Source organism: Electrona antarctica, assembly GCF_951216825.1.
Source record: "Electrona antarctica genome assembly, chromosome: 24".
Taxonomy (NCBI): Eukaryota; Metazoa; Chordata; class Actinopteri; order Myctophiformes; family Myctophidae; genus Electrona; species Electrona antarctica.
In genome coordinates, this window is record NC_136803.1 from 12,504,585 (window position 1) to 12,529,074 (window position 24,490).

Here is a 24,490-nt window from a genome sequence, read left to right on the forward strand (position 1 = left end):
TCGTTTATTATTTGTTTCATACACTTGTCAATATAAGAATGCTTGTCATGCCAATAAAGTATACTACAATTAATAGATCAATGTCATTTTGCTTATGTTTTTCCTTGTCTTCTTTATATTATTTGTTCTGATTCGGAATCGTTTATTATTTTGTTTCATACACTGGGCGACTGTGGCTCAGGAGGTAGAGCAGGTCGTCCAATGATCCATGGGTCGGCGGTTCGAATCCCGGCTCCTCCTGTCTACATGTCGAAGTGTCCTTGGGCAAGACACTGAACCCCAAATTGCTCCCGATGTGCTGGTTGGTACCTTGCATGGCTTCCGCCGCAATCGGTGTATGAATGGGTGAATGTAATGCACAATCTATGTAAAGCGCCTTGGATAAGGCGCTATATAAATGCACCATTTACCATTTACCATACACTTGTCAATATAAGAATGCTTTCTACAAATGTCTTCTAAATCATGAGTGGGGCACTCTGTGCCGCGCTATGAGTTTGTATATCTGCTATTTTTCAACAGCTAAAGTTTAAAACAATGTTTAAAGTGGTTAAAAGCTAAGGTGACGCCGATACATTCCAAGTCTTAATAGTTTAATACCTTCAGTTATTTTAAGCGACTTCAGAGTGTGTCTCTTCATATTCTCCCCGCGTGCCATTTTTTCTCTCTCTCGCATTGTTACAGAACTCACTCAGAAATGCGTCACGGCCTGTGTGAAAAAGTATAAACTGTCTTCTGATGCTTATGTTTGAGGCGAATGCTTTCTTTCCGTCCTTCTTTCTGCGCCGTGTTCTCACCGTTCTGACTCCCTGCCGACGCACGTCTGCCGCGCCACTGTTTACATCACTCTGCCCCGTTGCCGCGGAAACTACACGGAGCCTCGCGGCCCGAGGGGGGAGAGGAGGAGGAGGAGGAGGGAGAAGTGCGCGCTGATTTAAGAGACTGCTGTAAAATCATCACAATGGAGACGTAGAGATGACACACGGTACCACCGCGTTGCTGACCCCTGTTCACCTATGTATACAGCAGTGGTTCTCAACCAGTGGTCCGGTTATAACGCCCAGGGTCCTTGAGGGGGTTAAATGATGGAGAGTTGGTAACCAAATGGACCCTTCAAGATCTTTAACTCTTGAGAGTGTAAAATGTTACGCTCTCAAGAGTTAAACTATTGTTAAACATCTGCATTACTTAATTTACAAGAAATCTACACAATTCAACGTTTGCCTGTTATCTGGTACCAACATCAATACAGCATGGAATTGTGGACACAATCTTGACAACGACAAACAAAAGTTTTGGGTCTGAGAGGCTAAATCTCATCAAATGGTGGTCCGTGGCCAGTACCCAATACATAATAATAATATGAAAAGGGTTGAAAACCACTGACCTACAGTATACCAACAGTGGTGGGTATTGATACTTTTACTTAAGTAAAAGTATCAATACTGCAATATAGAACGACTCTGTTACGAGTAAATGTCCGGAGTTAAAAATGTACTTGCGTAAAAGTATTGGTAAAAGTGTTCATTATGCAGAATGTTCCATTTCTTACCTACATGAGCTTTTAGATTGGCTATTTTCAAATGGCTGAAATGTATATGGGGCTGAAGTGGTTAATGTATGTTTGGTAATAATGATCAAAAACTACTAACTAAAGTTGCCAAAGAAATGTAGTGGAATAAAAGTACAATATGTGGATCCGATATGTAGTGGAGTTGATTTGAAATTGGAAATATTCAAGTAAAGTACAAATACCTCAAAGTTGTACTTACCTCAGTACATAGTTTCTTTATACCACTGCATACAGACAGACATTGAACACACTCACACACGCAGTGGTGGAAAGTACTGAGTACTGTATTTACTTTACGGGAGTATATCCAATGTTCAATACTTGTACTTGATTGTTGATTCTTGATTATTACACAACGTACATGAACCACTTCAAGCCCTTCAGCTATTTGTAAATAGCCAATGTAGATCTGCTGTTTTCAAAAGAATTTTGTACATTCGAAAACGTTTTAGTTTTGATCCTTTACTCAAGTACTTTTTGAATAACGGACTTTCACTGTAAAACAGTATTCATTACATTGCAGTGTTTATACTTTTACTTTTTCCACCACTGCATACACGCACACACGAGCACATACACACAACACACACACACGTGTGCCGAGCACGCACAGACACACAAACTAATAAGCACTGGTAGACTGCATGCTGACAGACCCACACTTCCCAGGCCGCGCACACACACACACACACACACACACACACACACGCACGCACGCGCGCGCGCGTGCACAGTACACATGGGAACTGCAGTAAGTAATTTCAAAGCCTATTAAATCTCCATTAACACACAGACTCCCTGCTGGGAAGAAGCTTCTGCAGTTAACACTACCCAGGTGTGTGTGTGTGTTTGTGTGTGTGCACGCGTGCGCACATGCGCGTGTCTCTGTCTCTGTGTTCATGTGTGTAACATTTTCTCTGTCTGTCTGTCTGTCTGTCTGTCTACAGCGGTGACGTCACACACGTCAAATAGCAGATCTGCAAGCTCACAATGTTATGAGCTTGCAGATCGGCTATAATGTGTGTCTGTCTATTATTTGTTTATTAAATGGATGGTTATCTGACGTCAGAGCGACGACAGCTAATCGTCTTTGGGTGACGTCCATAGCAGATACACTAGGCCTATAACAAAAGACGTGGGAAAAAAATACATACTGTAAAATACATTATATAAATAAAGTAAACACAACCTTAGATTAACAGATGTGCAAAGCAGAGTGTTCTAGGCTCTGATCCAGAGGTTTCTCAGCTCTCCAAGTGAGTGCAAAACAATACCGACATTGTCTCTGACCCCCCCTGTGCTGTCAGACACGTAGCACGCTTTAGTGTTCTGAGCTCTGAACACTTACTGGCTCTTAAATAGTGTAGAATTCATAAACCATTATAGTCTGGTAGTAAATAGTGTAGAATTCATAAACCATTATTGTCTGTCTGTATCCAAAAACACTACTCACTCAATTTGTTTAACCCATGGTATAAAGACCTGAGGTCGATTCTACAATAAATGCCACAGACGAAAAACAGTCTTAAATCCACGCTATTTATCCATAATGTATAAATGATAGATAAGGGGTCAGGACAACGAGGCCTTTTCGTGGAGGGGTCAGAATGAAATTTGGACTTAGACTGTTTTTCGTCTGTGGTACTCATTATGTTTCTATATCAGTGGTGCTCAAACGTTTTCATGTCAAGGACCCCCAACATTGTATGTATTTGGCAGCTGACATCTGTACACTGACAAATGTGTCCGTGGCAAAGACTTGGTCTTGGTAATGTCAAGTCTCCAGGAAGACTTGGTCTTGGTAATGTCAAGTCTCCAGGAAGACTTGGTCTTGGTAATGTCAAGTCTCCAGGAAGACTTGGTCTTGGTAATGTCAAGTCTCCAGGTTTTCTTCAGAATATGTATAACACCACTAGCATTAGTGGTTCTCAAATGTTTTTTTCCACAAGGACCGCCATAACTCTGAAAGTGTAACTCAGAGTTACAGACCTGTTATGGTCATTCAGGGCTATGTCTTTGTGTCATTTTCTATGCCGTGGCAAAATGCGTGTGCGTCCATATGTGTGTGGATGCGCGAGTGCGGAAGCTTAGAAAAATACAACAATAAACAAAGAACGCCACAGTATCCAGAACGCAGTTTGGGTCTCTGCAGGACATGCATTCCAGTTGCCGGTAGTTACATTGACATCGATTTATATGGTGCCAAATTATAGCCGAGCTGCAAGCTCACAACATTGTGAGCTGGCAGTTCTGCTATGTCCACTGTGTGACACCGCTGTACAGTGACGTAGAGTCTGTGGGGGCCGGGGGGGCAGGGCCCCCATGAGGAATTGGACCAGGGATCTCGGCCCCCATGAGGAATTGGACCTGAATATATATTCGCCTCGGTTCGTCCCGTTTGTGCCGCATCAGGTCGCGCCCGTTCGCGCAATTCTCGTCTTGCATTGACGGGCACGGGCCCCCATGAGGATTATGAAAACTATTCGTCCCTGCCGCTGTATACAGACAGAGCTAACAAAAAGAAAACGGAGGCGTGACAAAGTGCTAAACAGGTGCAGAGAGAGACGGCACAGGTGAGGAGAGACAGACTGAGAGGAGAGATGAGCAAACATCAGCAGCTAAACTGGGTGGAAAATTGCTCCGGCTGCTGTCCATTCATTCAGTTGAGTGTTTGAATAATGAGGAAGACACACAGTGCAGCGACAGGCAAACTGAACAGAACAGAACGAACCGAGGAAGACACACAATGCAGCGACAGGCAAACTGAACAGAACAGAACCAACCAGACCAGACAGATGCACTGGATGAACCCATGCAGTCTCCTGGAAGGCCATGAATGCATCGCATATTTTATCTTATCCAAGTGCCAAGCAAGCGTGTGGTGGTCTTGGTGGGAAAATAACTAAAAAAAACGGATAAAACCTCTTAGTTATAAGTTAGAACGTTTTAGTAAGAATCTTTCAAAATTGTTTGTTTATTACGTTAGCATTAAACACGACATGAACCTCATTACTCTGGGTGTTATAATTTTCTGCAAAAAACCCACATTTGGCATTGTGCCAACCTGTTGCCATGCAAGAGTTGGTGTATAGGGCAAAATGGAGGGGTCAGATCCATATAGGGGACACTCTTCATATAATTGGTCCTCACTAATGCTCATTATAATAATGGTCAGTGAGGAGGGGGGGGCTATACGATTATTGGCCCAGGCCTCCCTCAGGCTCTTAATCCGTTGCTGACTGCAGAAGAAGCCTAATGTTTCCCTCGCCTCGGCCAGGGGGGACCGGGGGTTCCCATTTGGGGAATCATGGGGAAACCCAGGTTCAAACTCCAGGTGGTAACATTGAGAAGACTTGTTTAGGGGTGGCAGTGGCTCAGGGGTAGAGTGACCGGATGGGAACCGCAAGGTTCCCAGTTTGAACCCGGGCTCCCCCAGAGTTAGTGTCGAAGTATCCTTGAGCAAGACTCTGAACCCCTAATTGCTCCCGATGTGCAGGTTGGTGCCTTGCATGGTTTCCTCCGGCATTGGTGTGTGAATGTGTGCGTGAATGGGCGAATGTAATGCACAATCTATGTAAAGCGCCTTGGAAAAAGGCGCTATATAAATGCATAATATAAATGCACCATTTACCATTTTAGAAGTGGAATTGAAGGAGAGCACGGGACAAACCATCCACATTGCGTTGTGCACACTCATACGCTGTCTCGTGACGTGTGCTGCTGTAGTCATAATCTTTACTGTATTTACTCTGCTCTGATCCTAACTAACGGTAATCCTGAGTCCATAACCCTAATCCGCAATAACTCCTGTCCCATAAAAACTGTCCGCAGATTTTTAAAAGGGAAAACATTCACTTGTCTTGGGGGGCCACACTGGACCTTGCAAAGCAGTAATTCTTTCTCGCGCACACACACACACACACACACACACACACACACACACACACACACACACACACACACATACGTATATTAGCCTTCTGGGAAGGTAGTCTGCAGGAGGGAATATGATCTGTGCTTGGAAGTGACGCCATTCCCCACTGAGGAAGCACACACTCTACTCCTCTTCCCCAGCCCAGTGTGCGTGCGTGCGTGCGTGCGTGCGTGCGTGCGTGCATGTGTGCGTGCGTGCGTGTGGAGGGTTTGGGTTTTAATTGACAGACCAAACAACGCACTCCACTGGAGTTCTCTTACGAGAATACTTGACAAATGGAATAATACAGCAGAGCTGAGACACACACTGCTTTGTGACGTGAAGTGGAGTGAAAGGTCCTAGGAGTCTTGGAAAAAAAACACAAAAAACCTGTGCTATCGTTGCGGTTTGGCAGAAACCTCCATATTTGAACTTTTTTGTTTTGTTTTTTCGTAAATGAACGCCTTACTTGATCATACTACAGTGTCACGCAAACGAAGCAGATCTGCAAGCTGTGTTTCAAGCGTGTACTTTTGCTATTGTTGAAGTAACAGACAGTTTTGGACATACTGTATAGCTATTCTTTTCTATTACTATTCCACTGGTTGTCAAACCTTTTCAAGGGCCACCATAACCCTGAGAGTGTACACATTTCTTACAGTACACTCTCAAGAGTTTCAGAAACCGTAAGGGTCCATTTAGAACCCCCTCAATAAACCCGAGTCTCTGGACCCTATACTTGAAGAACCACTTTTCTATTCTACGTTGGACATTGGCCTACATGGAATGATGCAAGTTGGAAATGAACGACCCACCCTGCAGTTATTAATCTGTGTCCCTTTTATGCCCATATATGCAGTTCTTTGTCAGGCATACCCAAATGTGGAGTCTATGCAGATTTCAGAACAACATTGGATGTCAGAACAAGAACAGGCCAGCTCCATATATGGAGATCTATAGGGGTGACCAGGTGTGATCAATTGTCCGGATACCGGGCAGAGGCTTTTGTGCTGGTTCTGGACAACCGGCTATCTGACGGAATTGGCACCGGACACTGCACTCTCTGTGGGGGTGTGGAACGCGTGTGTCAAATTTGAAGTCGGTGGGGCACACACGTACGTACGCACAGAGACTTTTATGTTCAACGGCAAAAAACGCAATTAAATCGTCAATCGCGATTCATCGTCAACTTAAATGTGTAATCGTGTCAGCCCTAATCATGACTTGGATGCCAGGAATGGGGACGCTACAGAGTTGAAGTGCTTCATAAATACAGTGCCTATAGAGGGCAGTTCGAGGTTAAGTGTCTTGCTTCTCGACACAGAAGACGGGGGGGGGGGTTTGGGGGGAGTTAACTGGCGACAGTCTTTCTACCCACTCAGCTAGGGCCGTCAGCGACTGTAGTTATATATGCCACTGGAGACAACGTGTCCAGATCTGCGGACGTGACGGTTCATGTGGTTAAAAATGATCTAGAGGTATATTAACTTTAGGTAGTCATTCAGTGGTGACGGTTGGCCTGACAGATGAAGAGATCTATTCCTCCCCTCCATCTGCAGCAGTCACAACGTGTACATACAGTACGTACCCCACAGCACGTTACAGGCCCAACTCATCATTATACAGTTTGACGTACAGCACAGCCCGCATGGGTCATCAGTATATGTCTGTACACCAACAAAAGTTTTCTGAAAAAGCTATGTTTCTATGTCAGTCGTTCTTTGATTTTTCAAAAATAGCAGACCTACAAGCTCGTAGCGCGCCACTCGGTCGCGCGCTATGAGCTTGTAGATCTGCTATTTTTCAATAGCTAAAGCATAACATAATGCTAACACCAAAAGGGGTTCCCGCCCAAAATGGGTTAATCTTATTTTGATGATAAGACCGTCAAGTCTCCAGATTTTCTTTTGTATGACACGTATTTACTACGACACTATGGCACATTAGGAGACCAACTTATAGGCTACTAGTAGTGGTTCTGAAATGTTTTATTTGCAAGGACCCCCTTAACGTTGAGAGTGTAGTGTACAAATGGAACCAAATGGACCCGTAAGGGTTCCAGTGTACTTCTACACCAGACTTATGTAGGGGTCTGGTGTACTTGTACAACAGACTCGTGTAGGTGTCCACTGCTGCCCAGTGTACTTGTACAACAGACTCATGTAGGTGTCCACTGCTGTCCAGTGTACTTGTACAACAGGCTCATGTAGGGTTCCAGTGTACTTGCACAATACTCATGTAGGGCTATGGGGTCCAGTGTACTTGTACAACACTCATGTAGGGTTCCAGTGTACTTGAACAACAGATTCATGTAGGGCTATGGGGTCCAGTGTACTTGTACAACAGACTCATGTAGGGCTATGGGGTCCAGTGTACTTGTACAACAGACTCATGTAGGGCTATGGGGTCCAGTGTACTTGCACAACAGACTCATGTAGGGATATGGGGTCCAGTGTACTTGTACAACAGACTCATGTAGGGCTATGGGGTCCAGTGTACTTGTACAACAGACTCATGTAGGGCTATGGGGTCCAGTGTACTTGTACAACAAACTCATGTAGGGCTATGGGGTCCAGTGTACTTGTACAACAGACTCATGTAGGGCTATGGGGTCCAGTGTACTTGTACAACAGACTCATGTAGGGCTATGGGGTCCAGTGTACTTGTACAACAGGCTCATGTAGGGCTATGGGGTCCAGTGTACTTGTACAACAGACTCATGGGCTATGGGGTCCAGTGTACTTGTACAACAGACTCATGTAGGGCTATGGGGTCCAGTGTACTTGTACAACAGACTCATGGGCTATGGGGTCCAGTGTACTTGTACAACAGACTCATGTAGGGCTATGGGGTCCAGTGTACTTGTACAACAGACTCATGTAGGGCTATGGGGTCCAGTGTATACTTGTACAATAGACTCATGTAGGGCTATGGGGTCCAGTGTACTTGTACAACAGACTCATGGGCTATGGGGTCCAGTGTACTTGTACAACAGACTCATGTAGGGCTATGGGGTCCAGTGTACTTGTACAACAGACTCATGTAGGGCTATGGGGTCCAGTGTACTTGTACAACAGACTCATGTAGGGCTATGGGGTCCAGTGTACTTGTACAACAGACTCATGTAGGGCTATGGGGTCCAGTGTACTTGTACAACAGACTCATGTAGGGCTATGGGGTCCAGTGTACTTGTACAACAGACTCATGTAGGGCTATGGGGTCCAGTGTACTTGTACAACAGACTCATGTAGGGCTATGAGGTCCAGTGTACTTGCACAACAGACTCATGTAAGGCTATGGGGTCCAGTGTACTTGTACAACAGACTCATGTAGAGCTATGGGGTCCAGTGTACTTGTACAACAGACTCATGTAGGGCTATGAGGTCCAGTGTACTTGCACAACAGACTCATGTAGGGCTATGAGGTCCAGTGTACTTGTACAACAGACTCATGTAGGGCTATGGGGTCCAGTGTACTTGCACAACAGACTCATGTAGGGCTATGGGGTCCAGTGTACTTGTACAACAGACTCATGTAGGGCTATGGCCTCACTCACACGGTCGCAAAAGATTGCTGTATGCTTGTTGTATACAAAGGGTGTGACACAGCTTGCCCCAATGCATTTCCAATGGGAGTCACATGGTTTGACACAACATTTGTGTTGTATGAGGGGGAGGGGCGCAGTCGAAACACAGCCAAAAGCCATACAACAGCTTGTAGTCCAAAATGTGGACTACAAACCATGTGACTTCCATTGGAAATGCATTGGGGTGGCCATGACACTTACAACATTCATACAACAAGCATGCATCAATGTTTTAAAGGTCTGAGTGAGGCCTATGGGGTCCAGTGTCAGGGGGTTAAAACTCAAGCAGCACATCAACAACACGACACCAGAGCTAGTCCTGTTAGACGCGGTGACGACATGAGGAATGTGTGAAAGACAGATGTGCACAGCTGTGACTGGCCACACACAGCCCACCCACATTACTCTGTGACTCACTCACTGCTGGTGTGTGTGTGCGTGCGTGCGCACGTGTGTGCGTACGTGCATGCATGCATTATGCTGTTGTTCCATAGACGCTGGCCGCTCTGTGCATGTGACCAACCATACACAACATAAGTTCATAAGAAATGTATGTGCATCACTAGCACCCTCTATTGGGCGGAACAGTTCTGTACAAGGACAACAACATTTCTGTCTGCATGCTTGCCGCTTCCCTTGTCATCAGTGATCAACAGATGATTTACATAATACTACAACATAGAAATAGGCCTACTCTACCAGTAAAAGGTCTGTATTCAAACTTGAGTAAAAGTGCAAAAGTATTGACATCAAAATGTACTAACAGTACCAAAATAGTTTTTTTATTTTGTCAAACTCTTTTGAAAATAGCATATCCTTCTGCAACAAGTTGTGACTATTTTCGTATTGTCACAATGTAGGCCTATAGGGCTTACTTTTAGAGTGTGATTTGTATTCATCTCAATCTACAAAGTAACTAAGTTAAACTAACTAAAGCTGTCAAATAATTTGCAGTGAGAGTAAAAAGTACAATATTTGCCTTTGAGATGTGGTGTAGGTACAATATTTGCCTTTGAGATGTGGTGTAGTAGAAGTATAAAGTATTGAAAAAAATCAGTTAAAGGGTTTGTTTTGTTTTGTTTTGTTCTGTGTTTTCTGTAATGCATTCCTTGTGTGTTACTGTCTACAGGCCTATTTTAAAATGGGAAAAACTATATATATACTGTATATATTTTTTTCTTCACATAAGTCTTTAATATCCACAGTTGGTACTAAATTAGAAAAAAAAAGAAATACTCAAAAGTAAAGCAAAAGTGCCTCAGTACTAGTGTAGCTTGTCATGCGGTCATAATTCCTCTAGAGGGCACCGTTGTAACATCATAGATCTGTCATGTAAAAATTACAGTTATAATAGCTTTCTGATGAGCTAATAATGTCAAAACTGTAGTGGCTGGCTGTTGCTTAATCTAGTTACACACATCAAAACACAATTTAATTTAGATTGTGCAGTTGAAACGCTTCCCCTTTATTATAACAGTCCATGTTTTCATAGAAAACTGTGAGATTATTTTCGTTGAAAGATGAGAGTTGCCTGATTCAAAACATAAAATATGCATGCCCTTCGCCTGCTGTATACAAGGGCCCACAAGTGCACGCACGCGTGCACACACACACACACACACACACACACACACACACACACACACACACACACACACACACACACACACACACACACGCGCACATATACACGCACATGTACACACACATGTACACACACACACACGCACACGCACACACACACACACACACACACACACACACACACACACACACACACACACACACACACACACACTTGTGTGTGTAAAAGCCCAAACAATAGCAGATCGTTGTCAGCTTGTAGATCTGAAATGTTTCGGTGCACGACACCAGCGCAAACCTACGTGTAATCAAGCATGATTCTAACTAACCGCATAAACCTAACCTCTATGTCTAATCACAACCCTAACCGCAATCTGAATATTTTCCTAAGTGATTGATTGATTGATTGATTGATTGATTGAAAATTGTATTAACAGTTTGCAGAATGGGTACAGTTCAAGGAAGGTACAGGTCAATACAAAATCTGCTAAGAGGATAAAACCAGTCCTCTATTTTCAATTCATCAAAACATTTAAAGACAAGACAGTAAAATATACACGTCTATGCAAAAAAAGAAAAGAAATTAACTAATTAAGCTAGATAATGTGCCCCTCGGGGCACAGGTCTCCACCAGGGCAGGTGAGGTTGTGGCCTCCTGGTGGCGCTATAATAGGCCAATGTGAAAAGGGTGCCATGTCTTGGATGGCAATTGGATGCAAAGGGTGCCATGTCTTGGATGGCAATTGGATGCAAAAATCCACCTGTTGGTGGCGCTATAACAGGCCAATGTGAAAAGGGTGGGATATATTCCTCAGCCTAGTAGGAAAGTCTGTGAAAGATTTCAAGTAAATTGCACGCTGCGTTCATGATTTGAGGCTTTTTGTTAAAAATGGGCCAATCCTGCAAACTTTGAAAGCCAATGTTGGCCAATTAGGATGGAATATGAAATATCGGACAGATCCGTCTTGAACACATGACTATAGAGATAGTGTGTAACGATTTGCGGGATTTTTGGACAGAATCTGGAGGAGTAATATCAAAAGTCGGCCTCCTTGTGGCGCTATAACAGGCCGTTCTGGAAAATTTGGGGCAGAGGTTCATCGTTGGCATCCAGGGAGTGTGTGTGCCATCGACCGGGTTAACGGCGCCGGAGATTAGCTGTACACAGACGGACGGACGGACACACACGGACTCACTCACACACACACGGACGGACTCACACACACACACGGACGGACTCACACACGGACACGGAGTGCAAAACATACTATCTCATTATCCACCAACAGGGAGCACCTGAGTTTCCGTAGTGTAGTGGTTATCACGTTCGCCTAACACGCGAAAGGTCCCCGGTTCGAGACCGGGCGGAAACAGGTTTTGTTTTGTCCAAAAGTAAACCATACCTCATACCTTCGGCCTGGTGGAGACAATTAACACGGTTAGAAAAAAGGGAAAACGTGTACACTACACTACAGTATAGAAATAGCTGTAAAAAAAAGTATTTTTTAAAAGATTAAAGATTAAAATTTATCTTGTGAGGACCAGGCACGCACGCACACACCCACGCACGCACGCAGGCACGCACGCACGCACGCACGCAGGCATGCACGCACGCATGCACGCGGCCATTACCATCCTCCCGTTGCTGTGCCCCTGTGGAACTTGAGTGTGTGTCAAGCCATTTCTTTGCAGCTATTTTTCTATTTTTAGCGCCCGGAGCTCCGGCCGTGTCTCCCATGCCCGCTTGCCTTCTGTTTTCCCTTCTTCTGTGTCTGACACAGTTAACAGAGTAGTGGGGGGTGGGAGGCAGTGGTGGAAAGTAACTATAAGTACACTTACTTAAGTAAGCACTTTTGCATTGTGTAAAATTGTATTTCTACATTGTGGCATCACTTTTACTCAAGTAAAAGGAGGGGAAGGAGGTGGGGGGGGCTGAGAGGTCCTCTGGTTTAGATCTAAATCTCCTTGGCCTCTCCACTGCCCGGAGACATATTTATATGTATTTACACAAGCATAACTTGGAATTTTTTTTCTTCCACCCGGAGAGAGCGGGGTGAGCAAAGTCTAAACAAGCTGCCGGCCGGGCCCCTGTGTGAGGACGCCGTAGACTATTGTACGCAACTTGGCACGGTGTTTAAGCTTGTTCTATAGCAGTGGCTCTCAAACCTTTTCATATCAAGGACATGGACCCTCATCATGATATATTTGTGACTTCCCAGTAACTGACAACATCGACGCGTCATCGTTTGTCACCAGATCATTTACTGCATTGTTTCTTAACTTGTGGTCAATGCAATAAATCTTCACTTTCCTACATTACTAAATGCATGGTCAGGGACCACATGCAACACCTTCACGGACCACCAGTGGTCCACGGACCACCTGTTGAAAACCCATGCTCTAGAGCCATTCAACGAAGCGGGTCTTTCAGATTTCTCGGACTCCATCCTGATTGGCTAAGATTGGCTTCCAAAGTTCGCAGGAGTGCTCAGTTTCAAACAAAATGCTGCAAATCATGAACACATTGTGTGATTTCCGTGAAATTGTGCACGCACATTCCCACTAGGCCGAGGAAGAAATGCCACATGAACATTTTCAACTCAGCCTCATGGTGGCGCTATAACTGGCTGAAAAGTGTTTTTACCTCTAACTGCAGGGCTCTGTGGATAACTTTGTATGCAAACTCCCTAGAGGCCAAGGAAAAACCTTTTCCTGGAATTTTTCACATCTGCTCTTTATAGCGCCACCAGGAGATTTTATCCAAATTTCACGCAAATTGGTACACATGCTCTCCAAAGTCATGTGATCAAGACGGGTTTGTTTGATTTCTCATAATCCACCCTCATTGGCTACGATTGGCTTCTAAACTTTTCAGGAGTAGCCCGCTTTGTACCCGTTTTGTACAAATCGCCACAACTACTCAACGCAGCGTCCGATTGTGGTGAAACTGTGCATGCATATTCCTACTAGGCTTTGGAAGAAATGTCAGCAGTGGCTCTCAAACCTTTTCATATCAAGGACATGGACCCTCATAATGATATATTTGGCTGCGGACCCCACATCCCGATTTTGTGCCCGGGACCGTGGAACATCATTTATTCAAAGATCATCCATAAATAGGATCTATAAGCTCATAGTGCGGCACGAAGTGACGCGTTATGAGCTTGTAGATCTGCTATTTTTGAATAGCCCCAAGTTATAACATATGGTTTAAATAAGTGGTTAAAATGATTTTGATGCTAAATTAAAGTGATTTGCTGGTGAATAGCAGATTTAGATTTGGTGTTGCTGATTTAGATTTGGTGTTGCTGATTTAGATTTGGTGTTGCAGGCAGAGGCGTATCTACAATAAGGCGAGGGCAGGCGTCCGCCTGTCCAAATCCATTTCTGGCCTGGCCAAAATCCATACAATGAGAAAAAAAGAGGACAAAAACAAGACATGAGAACTATTAGTGGACAGCTGATTGGCCGTCGCGGTAGAGCGCAACCCTCAATCACCCATTGGAATGTAAATGCAAGCATTTCAGCCTTTGTATCCTACTCGTCTGGCAGGTATATCTCTTTGAAAACCTTTAGTGCTACGATTGTGCGCGGGGAGACGACAATTAACACATCTTGCCTGTCCAAAATGTAATTCTTGCCTGCCCAAAATGTAATTCTTGCCTGTCCAAAATGTAATTCTTGCCTGTCCAAAATGTAATTCTTGCCTGCCCAAAATGTAATTCTTGCCTGTCCAAAATGTAATTCTTGCCTGTCCAAAATGTAATTCTTGCCTGCCCAAAATGTAATTCTTGCCTGTCCAAAATGTAATTCTTGCCTGCCCAAAATGTAATTCTTGCCTGTCCAAAATGTAATTCTTGCCTGCCCAAAATGTAATTCTTGCCTGTCCAAAATGTAATTCTTGCCTGCCCAAAATGTAATTCTTGCCTGTCCAAAATGTAATTCTTGCCTGCCCAAAATGTAATTCTTGCCTGCCCAAAATGTAATTCTTGCCTGTCCAAAATGTAATTCTTGCCTGTCCAAAATGTAATTCTTGCCTGTCCAAAATGTAATTCTTGCCTGTCCAAAATGTAATTCTTGCCTGTCCAAAATGTAATTCTTGCCTGTCCAAAATGTAATTCTTGCCTGCCCAAAATGTAATTCTTGCCTGCCCAAAATGTAATTCTTGCCTGTCCAAAATGTAATTCTTGCCTGTCCAAAATGTAATTCTTGCCTGTCCAAAATGTAATTCTTGCCTGTCCAAAATGTAATTCTTGCCTGCCCAAAATGTAATTCTTGCCTGCCCAAAATGTAATTCTTGCCTGCCCAAAATGTAATTCCTGGAAACGCCACTGGTTGCAGGGGGAAAGAAAGGAGTGAAATAGATCAGTGGTTAGAAAAGTGGGAGGGGAATGCAGTGGCGTTTCCAGGAATTACATTTTGGGCAGGCAAGAATTACATTTTGGACAGGCAAGATGTGTTAATTGTCGTCTCCCCACACACAATCGTAGCACTAAAGGTTTTCAAAGAGATATACCTGCCAGACGAGTAGGATACAAAGGCTGAAAGGCTTGCATTTACATTCCAATGAGTGATTGAGGGTCGCGCTCTACCACGATAGTTCTCATGTCTTGTTTTTGTCCTCTTTTTTTTCTCATTGTATGGATTTTGGCCAGGCCAGAAATGGATTTGGACAGGCGGACGCCTGCCCTCGCCTTATTGTAGATACGCCTCTGGGGGAGTGTACATGTAAATGGACACTCACAGCCAGGTCTGTAACTCTCAGAGTGTACAGGTGATCTCAGATTGATGGGGGTCCTTACTTCATTACTTTTTTTTAAAGTTTGAGAACCACTAAGATGGATAGAACCAACGGGGGAAATGTTGTTGCCAATGGCAGTACAGTACTAAGAAACAAAGGAACAGAATCAATTCAGCATCAGTAGAAGGACAGTAGAATAATATCTTTGTTGTTGGGGCAGAAACCTCTTATCTCCATATTTTAACCCATTTTGACCTGAGATCAGATTCTAAAAATGTCTGTTTGAAAATGAGTCAGTCGTTCTTCGATTTTTCAAAAATAGCAGACCTACAAGCTCTTAGCGCGCCACTCGGTGGCGCGCTATGAGCTTGTAGATCTGCTATTTTTCAATAGCTAAAGCATAACATAATGCTAACACCAAAAGGGGTTCCCGCCCAAAATGGGTTAACTGGTGTTTTTTTTATTGTAAATAATTAACGCCCTACTTGATCATCATACTACAGCGAGCTTGTAGATTCTGCTACTTTTTATGTTTTTGAACTTGAATCCTGAAAAGTCCCAGTTTAGGACGTAGGCTATGAGGTTTCCACTTTCCATCCGACAGAGACTATACAGTATTCAGGATAAAGCCCTGTGGGCCTCCTGGTCAACTCAGTTTACATAGGGGTTAAGGCATTGTCTCTGATCCCGGACCCCAAGCATGTTCTGGATGGGCAGTGAACATGAATCGTTACCATTGAGCAGGAGGTACAGGCCAGGGGTTCCAGGATTTTATCATTGTGTTTGATCTGTGAAGTTAATTGGAAAATCTCAAAAGTGCAACGTGCAGATTTGAAAACAAAACGAAGGAAAATCCAAAACAAACATTCAATCAAGTATAGGCTAATGGTTACAGTAAATACTTGATCAATGCCAAACTTGGTATTTACGTAATAGTGACCGACTGACACATAAAGAAATTGCAAGCAGATGCTGTGTGCGTCCATCTGTTATAGATTTCACTGTATTTTTCTTTTCTTATTTTTGGCATTGGCTTCATTGTTTGACACGTTGAGGGAGCTCTGTAGAATCTCTCTCATGTTTGCAACTAAGACCAGAAACTGAAAAGACAATTCTACTATTGAAGTATTTATTATGCTGTACAATAGAGCATAAAATTGTATATTTAATTGGATCTGTGCAGCTGTAGCAAAGATATTTAATTTAGAAACATCTTTTGCCTGTATATTTAGGCCAGGTGCTGCACGTCAATAACCTGACTCCGCCAGATGGGGCAGCAGAGAGTACACTGGGTTCCCCCCTGCTCCCATCTGGGAACTCTCAGGCAGACTTGATGCTCCGGCCACAAAACGGCCTGGCCAATCAGCAGCAGCTAGAGGCGGGATCAAGGCATTCACAGTGATTGGCCAGGCCTGGCCTGTTTTGTGCCCGGGCATCAACTCTGCCTGAGAGTTCCCAGATGGGAGCAGGAGGGGGGAACCCAGTGTACTCTCTGCTGCCCCATCTGGCGGAGTCAGGTTAGCACGTCAAGGCATCAAGGCAAATATAAAATATTGCCTGATGAGGACCTAACACTCGAAACATTGCGACTTTTTGCCAATTAAATAAAGTAAGTCCATGGAGCTCTAAAAACAAGTGTGTGGATGTTCCTTCCTTCTCCTTCATTTAGAAAGATAGACCATCCCATTTGGATCCACTAAAGGCAAATGATACACAAATTCTACATGGTCTCGCCTACCTACAGTATTCCATTTGACAGCAGGTCTTTCGAATCTCCAATGTTTACTGGCGCTAGATATCGTGAGAGAGTCACTGAGACAGAGGTCCGTAATGAAGTAGATTTTCTCCTGGATTTGTCTCTCTGAAAAAAGCCATGGGGGCCATGGAGGCGGTGGCTCAGGGGTTGAGTGGCCAGATGGTAACCGCAAAGTTGCCAGTTCGAACCCGGGCCCCCCCCAGAGTTAGTGTCGAAGTGTCCTTGAGCAAGACACTGAACCCCTAATTGCTCCTGATGTGCTGGTTGGTGCCTTGCATGGTTTCCGCTGCCATCGGTGTATGAATGTGTGTGTGAATGGTGAATGATCTATGTAAAGCGCCTGGATAAAGGCACTATATAGATGCACCATTTACCATTTATAGATGTAAGCCATGCAGATATGGAAAGTAAACCAGAGATGGCATGTCTTTCTTTTCATTTTCTTTGTTGTCTTGGCTTGGACTACAGCGCACAGAGTCGATTTATAGCTTACTTGATGAAGTCATGCGCTTAACATAGCAGATCTACAAGCTCAAGCTTGTTGATCGTGCTATTTCCGGCGCGACTACTTCATACGATTAAGTATAGGCTATTAGATCAGGTTACACTTTGGAAAAGCCCCTGAGTGGATCGTGTCCAGAGTGGGTTGGTGTTTTAGTGAGTATCAGTTTTATTCCAAGCCGATAGTTAACCCATTAAAACTTTGTCATTTAGGATTTGAGCTAGAAAGCTAAATAGTTTGGCAGCTATTAAAAAATAGCAGATATAGGCTACAAGCTCATAGCACGTCACTGTGCCACACTATGAGCTTGTAGATCTGCTATTGTTCATAAAATCGTGAACATTTGTTCAAATCTTTGTCGAATATTTGTAAAGCGACCATTTTTAACTCAAATATACTGGGGTTCCCAGTATATTTGAGTTAAAAATGGTACTAACTGGGCCATGGCTCAATGGTCCAGGCACCTTGGCTGGTAATCCAGTCTGGCAGTGTGCCGCGGGTTTGACTCCCGATCCCGACGGCCTTTACTGCATGTCTTCCCCCCATCTCTCTCCCCATTTCCTGTCAGCCTACTGTCTGTCCCTCCATAAAATATATAACATAAAGGCGAAAGCCACAAAAAAAACTTAAAAAAAAAGAAAAAGAAAATGGTACTAATGGAACTAAATATTTTGAGATGGGGGTCCGCAGCCAAATGCATGTCCTTGGGAGTCCTTGACATGATAGTCTAGCACCACTGATATATAGCTACGTAGGTTTTTTCAGAATTTAGAAGACCTTTGTAGTATCGGCCTATGGTCTTAATGACTCCGGTGAGCCTGCTGGGGAAGAACATAACAATGTCAACACGATGCACCAACATGTCTTTGTGAGCACATGTGTGCATGCACAGTTAAGCCAGCAGTTCTCAAACGTTTTCATGTCTGGCTGATGCGGAAAATGTTTTGTGCCAGGGACCTCCAGAAGCGAAGATTTGAGTTGTAAAAAAGATTTGCTTTATAAAATAAATTATATATTCAAATTTTCACAATCTTTCAAAAATAGATCCAAGTGCTGGGCCCTGAAGTCAATCCTGCAAAAGTCTCTAGATGGGTGCAAGAATCTGTATGATTGAATGCCAGGAGAATGAGACTAGCAGGACAGGACACTGCCAAAGACACCAGGAGAATGAGACTAGCAGGACAGGACACTGCCAAAGACACCAAGAGCTGCCAGCCAGCACACTAGTGCTGTGGGAACTAACATACGGGCACCGGTCGCGAGGACGTCCCACATTAGCATATGTGGATGAAAGAAAGACGCAGGAGCTCAAAGCACCAACGCACTGGAGAACCGGGATGACTGGAAATGACGATGGAGGGCTCGTCTGAGGACGACCTAGACCTAGAGAGATCTGGCCTAATTCCATGTGTATTCCATATCCAGTATGGCAATAAGACCCTCCGTATCTGATAGGCCTATTTGTTGCTTCAACCACAAGTGTCCTTATTCTGGGCCATGTCATAATAGGAAAACATTCTGATGATTGTTTTAGCGTGTATGGGATAGATATTTACCACAAAGTAAAGTTGGAGTGTAGAAAGGGAGGGGGCCAATTTTAGACCTTAAAGGGACACTTCACCCTTTTTGCAAAAAAATATATGTTAATGGTGTTTAGAAGATCTAGAACACTCTCCTGGGGGTCTTTATGTGTGTAATTTGTGGTTTTAGATATTTTAGATTTTAGCAGTGAGCACAGTGTCTCTGATGTCATGGACACTGGGCTCACTTACTTCCTGGACTACGTGTTGTCTCAGTAAGACAGCCCACCCCCTATCCACAAGGAGGAGCAGTGCACCAAAGCATTATGGGAATTGTAGTCCAGGAAGTAAGTGAGCCCAGTGTCCATGACATCAGAGACACTGGGCTCACTGCTAAAATCTAAAATATCTAAAACCACAAATTACACACATAAAGACCCCCAGGAGAGTGTTCTAAATCTTCAAAACGTCATTAACATATATTTCTTTGCAAAAAGGGTGAAATGTCCCTTTAAGATTGAGACGTAATATAGGTCACAAACCAACTTGCATGTTGTTGTTGCTTTTTAATGACACGGAACACCATGCAAAAATGATATGAAGGAAAACTCCCTTTGATTGAGAATCTGTGGGCTACTTCAGAGTGACAAAGGAGGCTGAAAAAGAATAAGTGAGTCGGCACACCAATTTCTGCTCCCAGACATATCTTTTACTTAAATAAAGTGGTAACGTTTCGAGCCGAAACACCTCCAGAGTGATCCATAGCACCAATAACCACCACCACAGCTAGGATAATTGTTGTCCCCACACCTGTGGCAGAGCTAAACAATAAGGCCTCCTCAATACAACAGCACAGTGTTCTGCCCTGTGGTGCTGGTACACAACACTTAATATCTGTAATGAATAGAATGTGTAACCAATCTATGGTAGAGTATGTTAAAGGACCACTTCACCACTTTTCAACTTCTCTTCCTATAATTGGTCCTAACTAATGTTCATGATAAAATACCATAATTTTTTTCCTACTCTGTGTCTGTGTCTCATAGGAAGGCTGTGGGCAGTTCAGAAACCCATCCACCAGTGACATCATCGATGGTGAATCCAAGCTAATAGAAACGGCAGGCTTACTTTTCCTGAAAAGTTGCAATGCAAAAGTTGAAGCCATCGTTCTCACGATAATAAAAATCTAAATATATTTTAAAACAAATCTTGTTTAAAAAAAAATCTGCCTAATGATGATGTCACTGGTGGACGGGTGTCCGAACTGCCCAAAGCCCTCCTATGAGACACAGACTGAGTAGGAAAAAATGGTGGTGTTTTATCATGAACATTAGTGAGGACCAATTATATGAAGAGATGTTGAAAAGTGGTGAAGTGGTCCTTTAACATTTGAGATGATTCTACAAATCATCACTGTCGGGTGGAAACCTCATTATATATAGTAGTTACGATTCAGTATTCAAATTCAAAAGCAGCAAAAGTAGTAGATTGCCAAGCTGGAAACGCATATAATGCTTAAAGGACCACTTCACCACTTTTCAACTTCTCTTCCTATAATTGGTCCTAACTAATGTTTAGGATAAAATACCCTACTCAGTCTGTGTCTCATAGGAAGGCTGTGGGCAGTTCAGAAACCCGTCCACCAGTGACATCATCGATGGTGAATCGGAGCTAATAGAAACAGCAGGCTTTCTTTTCCTGAAAAGTTGCAATGCAAAAGTTGAAGCCATCCTTCTCACGATAATAAAAATCTAAATGTATTTTAAAACAAATCTTGTTTAAAAATAAATCTGCCTAATGATGATGTCACTGGTGGACGGGTGTCCGAACTGCCCAAAGCCCTCCTATGAGACACAGACTGAGTAGGAAAAAATGGTGGTGTTTTATCATGAACATTAGTGAGGACCAATTATATGAAGAGATGTTGAAAAGTGGTGAAGTGGTCCTTTAACATTTGAGATGATTCTACAAATCATCACTGTCGGGTGGAAACCTCATTACAGTATATATAGTAGTTACGATTCAGTATTCAAATTCAAGAAGCAAAAGTAGTAGATTGACAAGCTGGAAACGCATATAATGCTTAAGCTTTAAGGCAGCAAATAGGCCTCTCTGAACAAGCCATGTGCAGCACTGCTGTTTGTCATTGTAATATAAGTTGTTGTTTATCGTGTGCTCTTGTTGTACCGTTGTACTGATATGTAGCCCATAGCGCTGTAGGAATGGAAAGGAATGTCCCCCTGGGGGACGATAAAGTCTGCCGTCTAATAAATTACTACCCGCCGCCACCATCGTGATGTATAGTTTCACAACCATGGAGCACTGCATGGCCGTGCAAATACTGGCTGTGTTCAGCAGGCTACAGTCCAAACCTCCCCAGGCAATGGTCACAGATCAGAGTTAAGGTTGCAATCCTTTTGTTTTACCCGCACACCATCCTTGAATGCTCCTATTGTGTATTTATTGCAGTGTCATCTTATATATACAGTACTAGTCCATACCCGTTTGGGAATATGACATGACCCAAAGTATGTGCAGAGTTTGGGTTGTGTGGTTGTGTACTGTACAATGCATTGCAATTGTATCGCTGAACATCCCAAAGTAGTAGTTGCAAACCATTCAGGCGAATGATTTTTACTTTTATTAATAATAACACAGCACAATATGTATTATGTATTATATTGCCTATATATAGGCAACCACACTTTCCAGCCAATCACAGTGTGCAATACATGCAGACAATTCCGTCCCCAAGTTTTGAGGAAACACACACACACACACACACACACACACACACACACACACACACACACACACACACACACACACACACACACACACACACACACACACACACACAGGAAACTGTTAGGATTTAGAAGACATTTTTAGAATCGCCTCAGGTCTTAATGGCTTATAAAAGACCAGATTATCCTATGAAGGTAATCATCTGGGAAGGTGCACATCGCTTGAGAGTTTCTGCCGAGCGTGGGCTCGTGCGTGCATCCGTGCGTGCGTGTGTGTTCGTGCACGTCTTGTGAGTCTGTGAGAGTCCTCATAATACAGGAAGTCCTTTGGATTTCATATCCTGTCCCGTTGCTGAAAAATTTGCCTGGAGGAATCAAATCAGTTGGTTGATCTCATCTGCATTTCTTTATTTCATTTTGTTTTGTATTGTCAACCAAGGGCAGATAGCTGCGGCCAGCCAGGTAGACTTTTCTTAATTCTTACTGTTCACTAGTGCAGAATAGTCTTGATCGTGTTGATCCCTCTGCTGTAGTATTTGTAATCCAGTTTGAAAGTAGATAATCAGTCATTTGTTGTTATTACTCACTTAACAAAGCCAGTTAAAACGGCACTATGCAACTTTTTTAACGGATAAAATGCAATTTTGTCCAACCTGTATGGTAGAGTAGGTTAATACAATATAATGTATACAATTGGGGTGGTCCGTTATTTCTGTCTCACTGCTCTTCTATTGAGATATTTAGAATGTCAAAATGTCACATTTAGAATGTCAAAAGATCTGACACGACGCTATGATGGTCAAGATTCAATGTATCTAAAAGTGAAGAAAAGGCCACATACAGTAACTCATAGCCACCATGCAGAATCATACAGTATATTGATAACCAATGTTTTGACCTGGAATGGTCTTCTTCGGGGATTCAATGTATCCCCTGAGCAATGAGGCCGGCTCTATTAGGTCAATGGTAAAGAATCTCAGCACCAGGTTCAAACCCGGGGTAGAAGAGGAAAGTTACACAGTGCACTGAACTCACTCACTCGCTTGCTCTCCATTCACTCCTTTATACACTTGCCAAGCTAAACTCTACGTGTGTGTTTATGCTTACGTCGTGTGGATATGTGTGTACCGTGCACTAATGACTTATGTGTACTCTTTTATACACAGTGCTGGGCTTACCGTCAAGCCTCCTTCACGCATTACTCTGTCTTCAAAGTGAGACATTCTGTTAGGAACAGATTGGCTAAAGGTCTAAGGATTAAGAATTAAAAATCATTATTTGTGTGTGCGCGTGTGTTTGTGTGTGGGCACGCGCACGTCATGTGTGTGATTGTTGTTTGCTCAAGCTTTTTTGGCTTCACAACAAGCCTCTCCTCCTTCCTTGAATTGAGATCAAGCATTTGGGAAGGGATCAAATTCCTGTGCTGCTGCTGCGCGGCTCACTTGGCCTGACGTTGGATGCAGAGATCTCATGTCTGAGACTCATCATCAGCTGTCTGCTCGGCTCAGACAAGTGCACCCAACCCACTCACTGCGATATTGCACACAAATGGTTAGAAAATACAAGATAGAAAACACTGTTTTGACCTGAGATCAGATTCTAAAAATGTCTTCTACATCCTGACAGTTTTCTGAAAAAGCTATGTTTCTATGTCAGTCGGTCTTCGATTTTTCAAAAATAGCAGACCTACAAGCTCGTAGCGCGCCACTCGGTGGCGCGCTATGAGCTTGTAGATCTGCTATAAAAAAATGTTAAAGCATAACATAATGCTAACACCAAAATGGGTTCCCGCCCAAAATGGGTTAATCTCGATCTCTCTCTCTCTCTCTTTCTCTCTCTGTGGGCAGCTAGATGGACGGTGGATGGGTTAATTTAGTAATAGGTCCTTACGCACCAGCAGCGTTTATTCGTTTATAGTTTGAACTTTTATGTGATTCAGACACAGCATCATCTTGAAAGCCACTTACTGTACAAGCAACACACATCGTGTTTGTATTTAGAGCGTGAAATGTCTTGGCCTGCCTGCCACGCCGTATCTCTCACAACTGTCTCACCGCAGTTTACACTGACCCAGATGGATAGGGAGACGGGCTGCACGGTGTACACACACACACACACACACACACACACACACACACACACACACACACACACACACACACACACACACACACACACACACACTGACCCAGATGGATAGGGAGACGGGCTGCACGGTGTAAACAGAGCTCAGCAGGAGTGTATAAACGCTCCGCTATGTTAGATAAGATAATTCACACTCATGCTGTCCTCCATGACGAACCCTATTAGGGAAGTATTTTCAAACCTATTTGTGCCAAGAGAGCCCACGCAAAACTGCCCAAAAATCACTTTCACCTAGAAAATCCATTCACATTTTTTATAATTCAGCTGACTGTGGAGACACATGCTGGAACTTTTTACCAAATGCATTCTCAATGGCGAAGACATCAATGACGTCCACAGACGTCTTGGGCTCTGCCCGTGCGGTAATACCAAAGACGTCCACAGACGTCTTGGGCACAAAATGTGTTAAGGACCCCCAAATTG

At 43.5% G+C, this 24,490-nt stretch overlaps 1 protein-coding gene across 1 annotated transcript in view; it reads right to left on the bottom strand.

Moving 5' to 3' along the window:
- LOC306917371 (rho GTPase-activating protein 6-like) overlaps positions 1–24,490 on the bottom strand; it is a 181,716-nt gene that overhangs the window by 141,707 nt on the left and 15,519 nt on the right. The gene's annotated exons all lie outside the window — the stretch shown is intronic.